The sequence below is a fragment of the Balaenoptera ricei genome, chromosome 7, assembly GCF_028023285.1.
Source record: "Balaenoptera ricei isolate mBalRic1 chromosome 7, mBalRic1.hap2, whole genome shotgun sequence".
In the NCBI taxonomy this organism is placed as follows: Eukaryota; Metazoa; Chordata; class Mammalia; order Artiodactyla; family Balaenopteridae; genus Balaenoptera; species Balaenoptera ricei.
Window position 1 is genome coordinate 2,149,211 of NC_082645.1, and position 15,527 is coordinate 2,164,737.

Below are 15,527 nucleotides of genomic sequence, written 5' to 3' on the forward strand. Positions count from 1 at the left end.
GCTCCGCAACAAGAGAGGCCGCGATAATGAGAGGCCCACGCACCGCGATGAAGAGCGGCCCCCGCTCACCGCAACTAGAGAAAGCCCTCGCACAGAAACGAAGTCCCAACACAGCCAAAATTAAATAAATAAATAAATAATGAATTAATTTAAAAAAAAAAAAAGCTCAAAAATGCGAAGAGTTGCACTAATGAGACCACGAAGAGGACACCTAGTTATAGTAGGAGACCTGAAACAAGAAGGCAGAGCATCTCCTACCTGAGCTGGGAACATGCACGTCAGTAACTCAAATTTTCCTCCACTGTGTGTGTCTACAAAGGGTCGCACGGTGCTACAACTACTGATTTGAGCGTTATACAAATAAGTTTTAACAAGGAGGCAGATTTGCACATACAGAATTTGCAAATAATGAGGATCAACTGTACCAGACTCACGAAGTAGCTTTGATGATTCCATGAACGAATACAGATAAAGCGCTGAGAACTTCCCCATGTATAGGAAGCACTCCACAGATGTTCATTATTACTGGGGAGTCAAATATGTCCGTAACATATCACATAGTGTAAAAGGCTTCACAAAACTGTGAAAAAAGAAGATAGATGGTGGTAGAGAACCACAGACGAGGGAGTATGGCATAGAATCAAGAAATCAAAAACCAAAACTCAGGAAATTTCTTCCCTAAAGCAGTCTTCCACTTAACCTATTTATCTTTCTCTCCACCAAAAGATTACACTCCCCAGGCCAGCCATCTACCTTTCCGCTCTCACATACATTCTCTGGATGCTTTGTCCTTTTTGCAACGTCTGGTAGGAAACGACATTTCCCCAACTCCCTCACCAACTGGCTCCCAGGTAGGGTTGGCCTGCGGGAGACACCAGCAGCAGCTGGGAGGACAGGCGCAGGGAAGAGGCCGGGGTCTCTCATCCCCTTTCCATCCACCCACCAGCATCTCCTCCAGGGATGCAGCCCTTTCCAAAGGGTTCTACTTCCCGTTTCTGGTAACACTTCCAACTCCCATGCCCCCCGCAGCCCTCGGGGTGGATTTCTTCTGGTGGCTGCAGATCTCTGGGTTGCCACATGCTCTGTGGTACATCAATGTCACCTCTTCCGTCACCTACAAACCCAGTTTTCTGTCGTAGGTCCTCTGGTCACAATGCCTAGTCCAGTTATCCTGACTGACATGATACCACACATGTCTCCAGAAGGATGCTAAACCTGCAACTCTCCTGCCGAGACCAGTCCCACTACACACACACACACACACACACACACACACACACACACACACCCCTGTCCTTCCCACAATCTCACCTCACATTTAGACTCTCTGGATTGAGGACAAATAAAGGTGCTTTGGTTTGCTTTCTTTTAATTCACTGCTGCCGGAAGAAAGTGCACTTACGAAACTATTAGAGCTACTTCAGCTTTTTATCAAGTACGTTACCTCCCCCTTTCAACATGGGTTACTGGTTGCCCCTGCTCCAACAGTCTCCTTCTGCTTAAGTGCTATTTACTTTCAAAAGACTAAGCAGTACTCTCCCCCCATACATACCTTGATTTAAAAAAAAAAAAAAAAAGATCCAAATGCGGCCGATGGCACATGGCCAATTTCCTCTCATGGTCAGCACTAGCCACGGCTGCCGCTGACAGCAGCCAGTATAATCAATGTCCATTAATTCTGAGGCAATTTCCAATCTTCTCTTCCCATTGTTTCTCACTCAGGGCATAAAAATGCAACGCCTGACCATAATCACGAACAGGCATAAAAGAGGAGTAAACAAGTTCACGTGGATAAAAGAATGCAAGAGTGAACAAGATTCTGATAAGTGAATCAGAGAAGCAGGAGAAAGGGGGCCTGTGGGCAACATTCGCTACTCACTGAATGCCTGTTCTCTTCTCCTCCCTAGACGCACAGCTGGATGACGTGTCCCAGCAAGGTGAGGCCAGGGGACCTGCGTCTGTGCTCCCTTCCAGGGGGCTAGAATGAACACCACTGCAGGGTGATCCTGGAGGGCAGGGGTTCACAAAGTCAGGGCCTATTTAGCCTTGGTCGCCAAATGACTTTTTTTTTTTATTGAAGTAGAGTTGATTTAAAATATTGTAATAGTTTCGGGTGTACAGCAGTGATTCAGTTATACATATATATGTATATATCTATATTCTTTATTCTCTGATTCTTCTCCATTTTGGGTTATTACAAGATATTGAATATTGTTTCCTGTGCTATACAGTAAATCCTTGTTGTTTATTTTATATATAGTAGTATGTATCTGTTAATCCCATACTCCCAGTTTATCCCTCACCACTCTCCTTTGGTAACCATAAGTTTGTTTCCTATGTCTGTGAGTCTGTTTCGTAAATAAGCTCATTTGTACTATTTTCTAGATTCCACGTAGAAGTGATATAATATTTGCCTTTGTCTGACTTACTTGACTTAGTATGATAATCTCTAGGTCCATCCATATTGCTACAAATGGTATTATTTCATTCTTTTTTTTTTTTTTTTTAAAGAACCAGCTTTTAGTTTTATTGATCTTTTTTTTTTTTTTTGGCTGTGTTGGGTCTTCGTTTCTGTGCGAGGGCTTTCTCTAGTTGCGGCAAGCAGGGGCCACTCTTCATCGCGGTGCGCAGGCCTCTATCGCGGCCTCTCTTGTTGCGGAGCACAGGCTCCAGACGCGCAGGCTCAGCAGTTGTGGCTCACGGGCCTAGTTGCTCCGCGGCATGTGGGATCTTCCCAGATCAGGGCTCGAACCTGTGTCCCCTGCATTAGCAGGCAGATTCTCAACCACTGCGCCAACAGGAAAGCCCTCATTCTTTTTTATGGCTGAGTGATATTCTGTTGTATATATGTACCACATCTTTATCCATTCATGTGTTGATGGACATTTAGGTTGCTTCATGTCTTGGCTATTGTAAATAGTGCTGCTATGAACATTGGGGTGCATACATCTTTTCAAATTCGAGTTTTTCCAGATATATGCCCAAGAGTGGGATAGCTGGATCACACAGTAACTATTTTTAGTTTTTTAAGGAACCTCCATACTGTTCTCCATAGTGGCTGTATCAATTTACATTCCACCAACATTTACTGTCTCATTACAGTAAATTATTACATTACATTATTATTTACATTACACCAACAGTGCAAGAGGGTTCCCTTTTCTCCAAACCCTCTCCGGCATTTATTATGCTAAATGACTTCTTAAAAGGGGTAATTTCCCCACCTCCACCAGCCTAAAACGTTGAACTAGGAAAAAGAAACTTGCACTGGGTATAAAATGACTATACGTATAGACACACACACACAGAGAGGTCCTTCTGTTACAGAAGGTCACAAACGCAGGACATGTGCCTTTCAAATGAGCTGGGCAGACATCTGGTCAAGGTGGCCAAAGGCGTATATGAAATAACCCCCCAGCAGGTCCCTTCCAGACGGATCTCTAAAAAGAGAGATCACCATTTGGGTGAGGAACACAGGAATGGGCACTGTTCCTGGTTCCCCATCTCCTGTCGGGTAGAACAGTGCCCTGCAGACAGACCAATAACACTTTCACTTTGCAGCATAAAAACCAGGATTCAGAGAGGTCAGGGTGGGCCCTCCAGCAGAAACAGAGCCGAGACCCCCATCTCCCAGGTCGGTGCTACTACTCAAAGCGGGTGGGCGCATCCACAGAGGGGGGCCGGTCCACCAAGTGTTTCTGGTCTTTGAAGAGCTAGGTACCAAAACTGAGGGTAAGTGTCCTTTTAACTTTTACAGCCAGTGGACAGGGTGACTCTATGTCTTTGAATCTCATAATAAAATTGAAGGCTAGTATTTTACACTGCCTTCTTTTTTTTTTTTTTTTTTTTGGATTAAGTTGTTTCAAACTAGTTTATTGAGGGGTTCCATTTTCACTCCTCAATAGATTTTATGTATTTCTCATATGCTTCTTCACTCATTAGTTCATCCAGTTCTGAAGGGTTACTGAATGTCATCTTGATCAGCCCACCATCTTCATAGCAAGATTGGTTGACAAGTCCTGGATTTTCTGCTAGAGCTTCATTAATTTCAGTTACTTCTCCTGATAGAGGAGAATAGAGTTCACTAGCAGCTTTCACACTTTCCAAAGCACCAAATTCCTCGTCTGTTCAATTTTGTCCCAACTTCAGGCAGACTACAGTGAACAACATCTCCCAAAGTTTCCTGTGCCAAATTGCTGATTCCCACTGTTCCAACACCGTTTTCTGTTGTTACCCATTCATGTCTGTCTGTGAATTTACGACCCGACAGCAGAGCGGGTCCGGTGCGCAGCGCCCGGATGGCGCCCGCCCGCAGTCCCCAGGGCCGCGGCGGGCAGGGCGCGTTGGGCGCAGAGATGGCGCGCCGGCTGCAGACCGCGGCCCGCACGCTCCGCGCCACTCGCAGCGCCATGTGCGCAGGGGACCACTTCCTTCTTTCTTTAATCTCACTTTTTCTAGCAATTTATTTTGATGGTACCAGACCATGATGGTTTAGAATTTTAAAAAACGGTTCCATTTCTGCAGGCACCCCAAACTCTTCAACCAAATTCCCATGGTCACCGCACCCCCTTCCTCAATCCTTCCTGCCTCACCCTCACCCAGGCTCTCCTCTACCTTTCACCCTTCCTTTCCAGGAGGCATCTCCCTTTAAATGGGTGGTGGTAAGCTTTCCAGTAGCCCCTGCAATGCACGCGCAGTGGGCACTGACTCCCGTGAGCCACCCTGAGCTCACACCAAAAGGAAGAGTTGAAAGTGATCAGTCAGGGCTTCCCTGGTGGCGCAGTGGTTGAGAGTCTGCCTGCCAATGCAGGGGACACGGGTTCGAGCCCTGATCAGGGGAGATCCCACATGCCGCGGAGCAATTAGGCCCGTGAGCCACAACTGCTGAGCCTGCGCGTCTGGAGCCTGTGCTCCGCGACAAGAGAGGCCGCGATAGTGAGAGGCCCGCGCATCGCGATGAGGAGCGGCCCCCACTTGCCGCAACTAGAGAAAGCCCTAGCACAGGAACACAGCCAAAAATAAATAAATAAATAGAGTTCCCTTTAAAAAAAATTGATCAGTCATCCATCCACACAGCTAAAATAACACAGGACTCCGGTCCCAGAAAGCCATCACGGTAAAAGAAGAAAAAAACCGTCCGTGGCCCTTACCCACGTTAATTAACCCGAGGGAGAGCCTCAGCCTGCCCAACAGAAGCTCTCTATCCATCACCTAAACCTGAGACGCAAAGTAAAGGAGCCTTCGCCTGTCTCCTCCAGGGAGGTCGCCGTACGTGGAGAGATGCCACGCCGGCTTGGGGAGAAAGGAGAGGTTATGGACAGACTGAGTCACGTGTGCGGCATCAGGTATGGTGAAGTATTACGGGAAGGGAAGGGGACGTGGAGACGGCATTAGCTCTGTCCAGCAGGACCCACGGAACTGCCCATTACAAGGCAGCCCTGAACTAGTGGAGGAGGACGACTTGGAGAGAAGGATTTAAACACATACACCTCCTTGAAAGTGAATGAAGAGAAACCGTCTAGACGACAATGACGGGGCAGGGACGTAACGAACGAAACCACGGGAAAGGGCGGAGCCAGGCAGCGCCAACCCTCCCCGGAGCGTGGGTACCGCGGGGCTTGCTGTAGGTCTCCGTCCCAGGCAGGCCACGTTTTTTAGACTTTCCAGGGACAAAAGGATGGTAATTTTAACAGACGCCAACATCGGCACCTTTCACAGTTACTAAGACGTGTCATCCACGAGATCAGAAAGGCAGGGGCTCGAGGGGGATGTAAATGAGCAAGTATTCCACTAAGTCTCCGCACTTGTCTGGGTATTTTAAATATTTAAACATTTTTCAGTATTTTTTTTTCAAGTATAGCCAGAGAACAGACACATGACGCTGTTTTGAAACGTCTTGCCACAAACCGGGAATTCTGATTAGATCCAGTCCAAACCAGGCATGCCTTGGGAAGACAACTGCTCTGCTGTTCCACGTCTGGCCTGCTGACAAGGGGCAGCCCCAGCCCTGACCCCTGCCCTGCACCCCACCTTTCCCTGGGGCCAACAGGGCGGCGGGGTTAATCCAACGTGCCCAGCTATCAATGAGGGGCAGCTGCCTACACAGACTTTGAGAAGGAGGGCCGAGATGGAGATCCAACGTGCACCACGGGCAAAGGGCCGGGAAGGTGACAAGCATCCTCAGCTGACTCTCTTCCCAGATCCTGCGGCCACCACCAGGCTGGCTCAAGAGCCTGTCCCTGCCCCACTCCAGACAGGCCATGCAGTGGACGCGGCTGCACAGCACACAGCCAAGGTCAGGCACCGACATTTCCCAAGACGTGACTAACATCCTGGGAACCACAGAAAGAAATGTGAGCACGGACAGTGGAGGCTGTTTTCATCTTAACTGCATCCAAGACTTGCCACCTAAGCCCCCATTTCTGTTACACCTCTTCCAAGATTACTCATCTTTGATGCCAACAGGAGAACGCCATGAACTTGAAACTCCGTCATCTGGATTTGCTGATGACTATATTTCAACGCCTGCATGAGCGGGATAAAAAGAAAATGAAACCAAATTTTTCCTACCTAACACCTGTTTCTTTTTGACGCTCATTGGTTCGGCTCATCCTGCTGCCACATGCCAGGTTCTGTACTCGCCACTGGTGGTGTGAAAAGGAATAAGGCCAACCCTCGTGCTCAAGGAAGGTACAGTCTAGACAGACCCACAGCGAGTAACATGCCTTCTGCTGCCCTCCTGGCCTTAGCCTTCTCCTCTGGCAGTGTGTGTTCACGAGATCTACTGGAGTGCCTATGGTTTTAACTTCCATTTTTATCAATACTGCATCCTTCTCTTCTGGTCAGGTCTCCAGAAATGAAGGTCAGAGATGGTTCTTTGAGAAACTAAGGCATAAAAAAACCAGGTACAGGATCTACCAACCTATGTGAGAAACATTTTCCGACACGCATTTCCCAGCAACACCCTTTCTTACCACAGACTCGGTGGCAGAGTTAGGGTCATTTGTTTCCAGAAGCCAACATTTCCCTGATCTAAACTGACTCATGGTTACACGTAAACCCAAGCCTAAAGCTGGGACAACTTCTTTCCCGTTGAATCAGAAGAAAGACGGTTTTACAAAATGGCCAGGGGAGAAGGGTGACTGCTTCTCCACCTTCAGGAAGACCCAACCACCTCCAAAGTCCTGGGCGTTGTCAAAGTGTGGAGAGTGTGCTTTATAATCTGAAGGCTAATTTAAAAGATGGTAAGACACGCAAACTCATCTGTGATACGGCTTTCAAGTTATAAATGTCAGTGACAGCCAGTCTGCTGCGTTGGGAACTCCTCCAACAGGTTGACAGCAGCCCAATTCCACGGCTCTGGAGGAGGCTGACAGACAGCTGCTCTTTCAGTAGTTATTCTGAAAGGAGCCAAGAGGCCCTTCCAAAGGCAGCTAGGTATTAGCACACTGGAGGGGGAAGGAGGCACCATATCTGGTGGCAGGTAGACACAGCCCAGGAGTGCCACATGATGCCAACACGTCTGCCTGCTCCACGAAGACTGTCAACCCCACACAGTGCAGGAAAAAAAGAAAAAAAAAAAAAAATCACAGCAGAGGAGAGGCAGAAAGATGCACATCCTTCCCAGAGCATAAGCCACTGCACCTGGGTATCAGGGAGCGCAGACCCAGCTCCTAGTCTCCACGATGCCAGCCTGCTACAGCCCTAGCTGCCATGCCTGGCACCTCTTGGAGGGCAGTGAACGGACTTCCTTATCTGTCGGCACTTCACTAGTTTCAGAACAGACCCTTGAAGATAGATGGTTTACTTGTCCGGTCCCTGAACTGAAAACCACTCCCTTTCAGTCATGTGTGTGATGTGGAGGTAGGAGGATGTGTAAGAGGGATTAAATATGCTTGTTCTGTCTTAGACAAAACCCTATGTCTTTAGAGACGCAAAACCTCTTTGAGGTTCTGACGGAGACACTTCTTGTTTCTCTGATTTCTCCCAGCGGGACAAACTTTCAAGGTGACAGCTAGAGAGAAGCCTCTGATAAAAGTCACATGGTCACATAATTTGAGTTCTAACTAAGGCTTTTATTCACATCAGACATTCATCTGCTTGTCAGTTGCTGGAGTGGATTTTCCTGTGATGTTGTTAGGGACAAAGTTTGTTCAAAGATCCACACACATAAGAGAAACAAGAATTATGAATGTTTCATGTTTCATTCTGCTGGCCCCATAACCTTGACACCCAAATCCTATTAGCCTGTAAAATCCAAAAATTCTGCTCCCAAGCTGAATGTCTGATTTACCAAGGTGACTCTCAAAGGTAGCTTAGACAGTGGTTTTAAGCACTCAGGACTATTCATACAGTTAGAACAAGGAAGTACTCAGCAAAGTGCTTCCTCCGTAAAATATGTTCATAACTGGGGGCTTAGGAAAATGTACTCCATGAACAATTCCTTGATACAGACACAGTTCAGAGATTGTGCAGTCATTCTGAGTCACACTCTCCACTTCATTGGCTTCGCTAATTTATGTTCACACCATGATCCTCTGTGTCTGAAGAGGCCAGCCCTTCCACCTAAGAGTATCAGGCCGTAATCCAGCCCAATACATTTGCGTTTGATAATGACTAAGTAATAAATGACCTTCTGCTCCAGTCACTTTACTAATTCGAGGCAGACAAAACATTCTTGCCCAGTTAACCCAAAAGATCAATTCCACCAGGTCTTAACCAAATAGCCAGAGACGTACGTCTCCTTGGGATTGAGTTGCACTAGAAGGGCAACCCCCTGGCCCTTTGGGGCTGTGGTGCATTTTGATGGTTCCAAATGCTAATGTCTGACTCAAATCCTAGGTCCTCTCCCCCTAAGGGCAAATATCCCGGGTCTGTGCTTAGCCAGGTAAATATGTGCTTACTATGGTACTTACATGGCCTGATGGATCCGCCTCCAATGTCTACTATAGAGCAGCAATCACTCCTGCAATCACAAGGACAAAGACATTTTTAAGTTTCTCCTCTTTAAGAACTTGATCCATTGCAAACAGACAGGCTGACAAAGAGCTTCTGCGAACTAGGCCTCTCACATTTCGGAACCCGACTGCCTTTTAAGATAAATACCGAAAAATAGCTAGGTGAGCGTTCCCTATCACTTCAACACCCAGAGGCATTTATCTAAAAAATTACATTATCTCACTTGTTAGTATCCAAATCCAGCCATTATTAGTTCAACAGGAGTAAGGCTACATTTGGCAAAGATGGAGCATCTCCACAAAACCTCTCTTTGTTCCAAGTCTCAGGAGGCATTAAACCAAAGCTTTTACCAATCCTAATGCTTTCCGGACTAGACTACATTAATTTATACACACAGTCTCAAGTAGGTGTATACACATGATTTAAAAAATACATAGCTCTACGACAAAAAACCAAGGAGTCTGCAATACGAGATAAAGCCAGTTGAATTGCAAGCCTGTTCATTTAAATATAACACATTACTTGTACCTGCTTCACCTTGAATAAAACCAGAAAAGCAGTAAAAAGCCATTTTAGAAATATACCTACTATGTGCTTCTGATATCACTAATATTTTCCCTCTATAAAACTCCTTTACAGAAAAACAAAAGGGGGAAAACATGTCCTTTAACGGATACATACAGTGTGTTTCTGATATTCGTGGAATTTATCAGCAGAGAATTATAACACTGAAAGAGAGCTCAATAGAGAGGGAGGGAAGGAGAGAGAGGGAGGGAAGGAGAGGGAGAGAAAAAGAATAAAGACCATGCTCAACAGACCCATCTTCAAGCTAACTGCCCAGAAGTCTTCTAAGACTAGCCAACTGGTCTACTTTTTACTTAAGACCCTCATGGAAGAACATGTACCATATTCTGCTGGAAAATGTCTGAAAAGAGTTTTGTTTTTTTAAGACAAAGATGATTCTCTCTTTATATGGTCTGCAGCATATAACTACCCTTCACAGCACTAACATTTTTGTCTGTGTCAACAGTCTCTGAACAAAGCAGAGGGTTGGTGCACTGGGGCAACATACAAGAGCAGATTCAACCTGCTGTCATTCCAAATCCACCATCTCCATGAAACAGTCTGGCCTGAAATGCTTGCTAAGGAAGGGTAGAAGGCTGGAAGGAACTGAATCAATGCTGGTGACCACGGGGCCCCTTTTGTACCAGCTTCATTCTGAGATAGCTTTGAGGTGAAGGAATGGGTTATCATGATACAGAAAAAGCTACTAACTCCTGTAAGCAGCACCAAGATACATTTCAAGAAAACAGTCCTAAGCATCTTGGTCAACATCAAAAACACATTCTCATGTAAGCAGTATCAGCTAACAAAATGAACACCCATGTGCCTCCGACCGAAATAATATCAACTTACTTTCAGCGCCTTAACTCTTTTCTGTATGTTTTCATAAACACCTAATTTGGTATATTACATGGCAATTTGCCTTTGAATACTGCGATCAAGTGCACAGGCCATGGTGACTTAATGAATCGTACCAGTAGTGAGATTGGTATGATTCATAAGTCAAAATGTTCATGATGTGCCAAAAGGAAGAGAAAAGTTCATTACCCTTTACCTCCCCCAACGCCTTCAAATCTGGATTTTCTTTAATAATACTCATACTAATTAAGAACTCAATCTCGACTTCACTTTAAGAATCAGACAAGCTATTCCCTGAGTCATACGAAAACTACTGCATTATGCTTGGCTCTATACATTAGCAAAATTCGTGGTCACCAAGAAACCCAAAGGCCATTCCCTTTTATCCTCAGCAAAGCTTTAATGTTCAACTAATCTTAAATAGCATTTCCTGCAGAGCCAAGTATATAAGATTAAAGTTTATAGCCATTTCTAGCTGCGTCTATAGATAAAGAAAATGTTGAAGGAAGTCCTTTCTCCTTCCTAATTTTCAAAACCAGCACCACTCCACGGCTTTCATCAAGATTTTACCCAAAGTATCTTTTCTAGGTATTAATAGGCTCCCTCAATCTCTTCCTGGGCTTATGCTTTGATTTTCCTCCCTTAATTATACCTAAACTTGTGAAAGCACTTGTAAATAGAGATCATGGGAATGCAATTCAATCTAGAAAGAATAAGGTAGCAATCATTGGAGATAGAGAGTAGCTAGGAAAAACTGGAATCCCATTTTCAACCAACCTATACCCCTTTCATTTTATATTTCGGATAAAATATATTATAAATGACCCACAAACAAAATAATCTACTTGATGAGCTCTGCCCTCTAGAGCGGCATTCTATCAGAAATCTGCATCTGAGTATCTTGCCTATCGCCCCTTCCCCATTCAAAGCATCTCTAAAGGTGAGCCATGATAAACGCAGCTTGTTCAAGGACCACCTCTGCAGCACCTACTCTGCATCTGATGACACAGGATAATGGAGGTCAATTCCAGACTGGTGGGTCTCACACCTCTTTGTCCCTAATGCCCTTCAGCACCGTCATCTGTTGGGTTGATCCCTTTTCAATTTTACACTCAACTGTTCCATCCTCTTATTCCCTATGGACAATGTCTCTCCAAATAGAGAATCTCAGAATCTTTATGTGACCGGGAATACAACTCAAAGCAGGCTTTCCCTCTCTTCTTTCCACAGCCTAAGCAAAGGTGGCTCATTGTGAACACCAAAGCTGTCCCTACATTGATTCATGTGAGCAAATAGTTGAAGGGAGTTTATGGCTCTGCTTAAAATATCTTCATGCCTAGAAAAAAGATTTCCAACGATAAGACCACTGAATGCTTACACATTAGAAACAAATCATGACCATCGTTATAAGCGTTTTTTAAATTTTTCCTTTAATTCTTTTTATTTTTATTTTTTTAATTTAAGTATAATTGATTTTACAATATCGTGTTAGTTTCAGGTGTACAGCACGATTCAATTTAATATATATTTCTATATATATTATATATATATATATTTTTTTTTTCTTCTTCAGATTCTCTTCCCTTATAGGTTATTACAAAATATTGAGTATAGTTCCCTATCATTATAAGATTTAAGTCATTCAATCTTCCTTAAGGAACATCAGACAGTCACAGAGAAAAAAAGGCCCATTATTACAAGAGTGGCTTCATATGGCTTTCACCTTAGGTTGGGCAGAGAGGCTAAATTTACCGCACAGCACAATTTTGCCCAGTTACAAAGATCTAGAGTGGTCCTTGACATCAGGACTTCTACAATTTTGACCTGATACGTTTGGTTTCATCACATTTCAAACTTGCTAGCATCTTTCCATTTCGGTGAGGTCTTTCATCAAGGCTCCACTGAGAGCTTCCCAAAACAGACTCCAATCTAAATTTGCCTCACATGGCTCACACTGCCCGGACTCAAAGGCAGAGGCCCAACCTCACAAAGCCAGTGCCTCTCCACGCCTCTGTCTCCTTGTGTCTGAAGGAGAGATAACCACAGCGCCTCAGTCAGAAAGGATGGGGGGGATTCACAAACTATTGCGCCTAAAAAGCAGCGCTGCCTCATCAGAGAGGCAGCGAACCCTCTACAAATGTTAGCAATTATTATTACTGTGGTTGTTACTCTTATAAGAGGATAATAAACTAATAGGATAATAAAAGGGCAGTTCTAGAACCGGTCAGAAACCTGGAACCACAGCCTGGTAGTGCCCGATGCATTACATTTTGATTTTGCTAACAGCTATTTAGTCAGGCAGGTGTGACAATTAACAATGATTTAGTGCCTTGGGCCCTGCAATACCCTTACTTAACGTGACCGTTCTACAGATGGTCCCTAGGTAAAGTGCTCGATTTACAAATAAGAAAAAATAATTGCATTCCTTGCGACTTCCGAATTCATCACTAACTTGGATTACAGAGAGAATACTTGTAGCCGAACAAGTTTACCCAAGATTTTTACCAAGACACGGGCCAGGAGACCACTTACCAAGGTTTGCAACTATTTTTAACATTCATTGACAACATCACAAAGAGCAGATCCCCTTTACAAAACTGGCACATAACCCCAAACAAAACTCAGTATTTTCATCAAAATTATTTTTAACAGCCACCAGGGAATTAATCTTAAAATTCTGGTTTTGGAACCATCCGAGTTACACCTGTTTCTCTCCCCTAGCCTAATGGCTCTCGACGTACAGCCCCGGAAGCAGCAGCAGCAGCACCTGGTGAAGTTGGGAATGCGAAAATCTCAGACCCCACCGCACACCTACCGAATCAGAAACTTGGCTGGGGTCCGGCCATCTATCTGAACAAGCCCCCCAGGAGTCTGGGATGTAGTCTCAAGTCTGAGAACTGCTGCCAATAGGCTATTCACATGTGGCCTGGGACATCACTTCAGGCAGCTCTTTTCCTTAAAAAACTATCTGGCATTTTTCTGTTCCTTAAAAACCTGCTATAGGATGATGTCAACTGCTCCTTTCTATTTTTAATTCCTCACGATGAGGCTGAGGATGATTCATTCGGCACCTTATGTGATCACTTAAATAAGTAAGGTTCCTTCTCTCCCACCCCTAATGGAAGGTGACTGATGCCTGTTAGTTCTGATGTAATTATAGGAACAATTCAGTAACAAAAGCCTGTCCTTTATCAACCTCGGTGAAAGCTGTAGCAGAGAGTTATAATTATAACGCTCCATTCTTTTCCACAATGTGTGCATAATAATGTATCCTTTGAAACTGATCCTACTGCATGTCATAACAAGGAAACACAGAACCCGGGATCAAATTTAGTTTATTGTAAATAGAGATCAAAACTGCAAGTGTTTGGGCAAACCTTTTCAACTGACAGGAAACAAGTATGTATTAACCATCTGGCTTGGTCTCATTTATCTAAGTGAAACATGAAAAAAGAACGTTGATTTGCTGCTTTCCATGGGTCCCAAGGCGACCTCACAAAACTGAATGGGTCTTATCACCAGACACCACCCATCATCTAACTAATTATCAAAGCGGGAAGCATTAAGGGGCATTTCCTAAATAATAAATAACCCTTCCCTATACCTTTAATTTGTTGAAGTGTGTATTAATTCGAAGTTAATTTCATACCTGCTGTGAGGTCTCCTGATGAATTGTGACTACCAACATATTATTAATTTCCCTTTCCTTTTTGATTAATTTCACACTTAGGCCGGGTAAGAAAGGCAAGATTAATGATGTCTGCAAGACAATGTTTGGTTCTTGTAAGATACTAAATCAACCTCAAGTGTTGAAGTAAACAGAGAACCCAGATAAGGAAATGACAATGGAATCATCTCCAGGAGGTGTCCAAGGTGCCATGCAAATAAATGCCCAGAACCCCAGAGAGTGTTTAAGCTGTAAACTCCAGTTAATACTCTTCTGGGAGGGGAGGAGAATGAAAGTTGGAACTCTGAAGATTGCAAGACACACTGATAAACTTGTGCCCTTACCAGTGACTGCAGCGACGGATTTATTTATCACACTATAGTTCTCAATTCTGCAAGGGTCCCTCTGTGTATTACTTAGCCTCTTCACAGCCTTCTTGCCTTCCCCCCACTCTCTCTGTGACAGTCTCAGGACTCCTAGCTCAACGTGTGAAGAGACAGATCTCCTTCATCAAAGGATATAAAGAAAAGGAGTATAAACTCAATCGCATCATGCACTTTTCAATAGTCAGGGACCTTTGTGTATATATGCTAATCCTATTTCCAATAACACCACCTACATTCATTGAGAACCTGCTATGTGCCAAGACACTAGGAACTCTATATAAGTTATCCAACCTAACAAGAGCTCTTGGAGGTCCTATCACACACATTTTACAGATCAAGAAACGGAGGCTTAGAAACCTAAATATCTTGCATAAGTGAACCCCATCTTCACACAGATCTGTCAGGCTCCTAAGCCTGGAGTCTTCCATACCATACTGCTTCCCTGGGCGCATGAGTGAAGAGAACGTTTACGGCTGTGTGGAAATTATTCCAGAAGACCTGAAAGCTACGGGCATGCCATTCTCCTCTAAGAAACTTCCCTGCCTACTCCAGCTCCAATGACCCAAGTCTTCTTTGAAGTCCAACATTTTTTCTTTTATACTGGAGTATAGCTGATTAACAATGATGTGTTAGTTACAGGTGTACAGCAAGTTATACCCATACAAGTATCCATTCTTTTTCAAGTTCTTTTCCTATTTAGATTATTACGGAATATTGAGCAGAGTTCCCTGTGCTATACAGTGGGTCCTTGTGGGTTATCTATTTTATACATAGCAGTGTGTACATGTCAATCCCAAACTCCCAGTCTATCCCTCTCCCCCACCCACCCTTTCCCCCTGATAACCAAAAGTTCATTCTCTAAGTCTGTGAGTGCTTCTGTTTTGTAACTAAGTTCATCTGTATCATTTTTTTAGATTTTTGAAGTCCAACATCTAAATAAAATTCCACAATTCTATGCTATCTCTTAGACTTTCTAACGTCCACTAGAGTACCCTGTACCTTACATCTCCCCTCACAAACAAGCCTGCCCAAATAAGACCTATATCTAAGTTTTAAACACGGCCATCCGTCATCTCTGGCCATTGTCTAGAGCA

The 15,527-nt window shown here is 44.3% G+C and overlaps 1 protein-coding gene and 1 pseudogene across 7 annotated transcripts in view; both read right to left on the reverse strand.

Moving 5' to 3' along the window:
* Positions 1 to 15,527, reverse strand: part of MGAT5 (alpha-1,6-mannosylglycoprotein 6-beta-N-acetylglucosaminyltransferase) — a 363,475-nt gene that overhangs the window by 305,560 nt on the left and 42,388 nt on the right. For 4 of the 7 annotated variants that reach the window (XM_059927612.1, XM_059927611.1, XM_059927609.1 and 1 more), the window contains exon 2: positions 8,916 to 8,965. The exons of the other annotated variants lie outside the window; for them this stretch is intronic. The gene's annotated coding sequence lies outside the window, so the exon portion shown is untranslated. The remainder of the gene's footprint in view (positions 1 to 8,915; positions 8,966 to 15,527) is intronic. 7 annotated transcript variants of the gene reach the window in all.
* On the reverse strand, positions 3,892 to 4,411 carry LOC132368436 (glycine cleavage system H protein, mitochondrial-like; annotated as a pseudogene).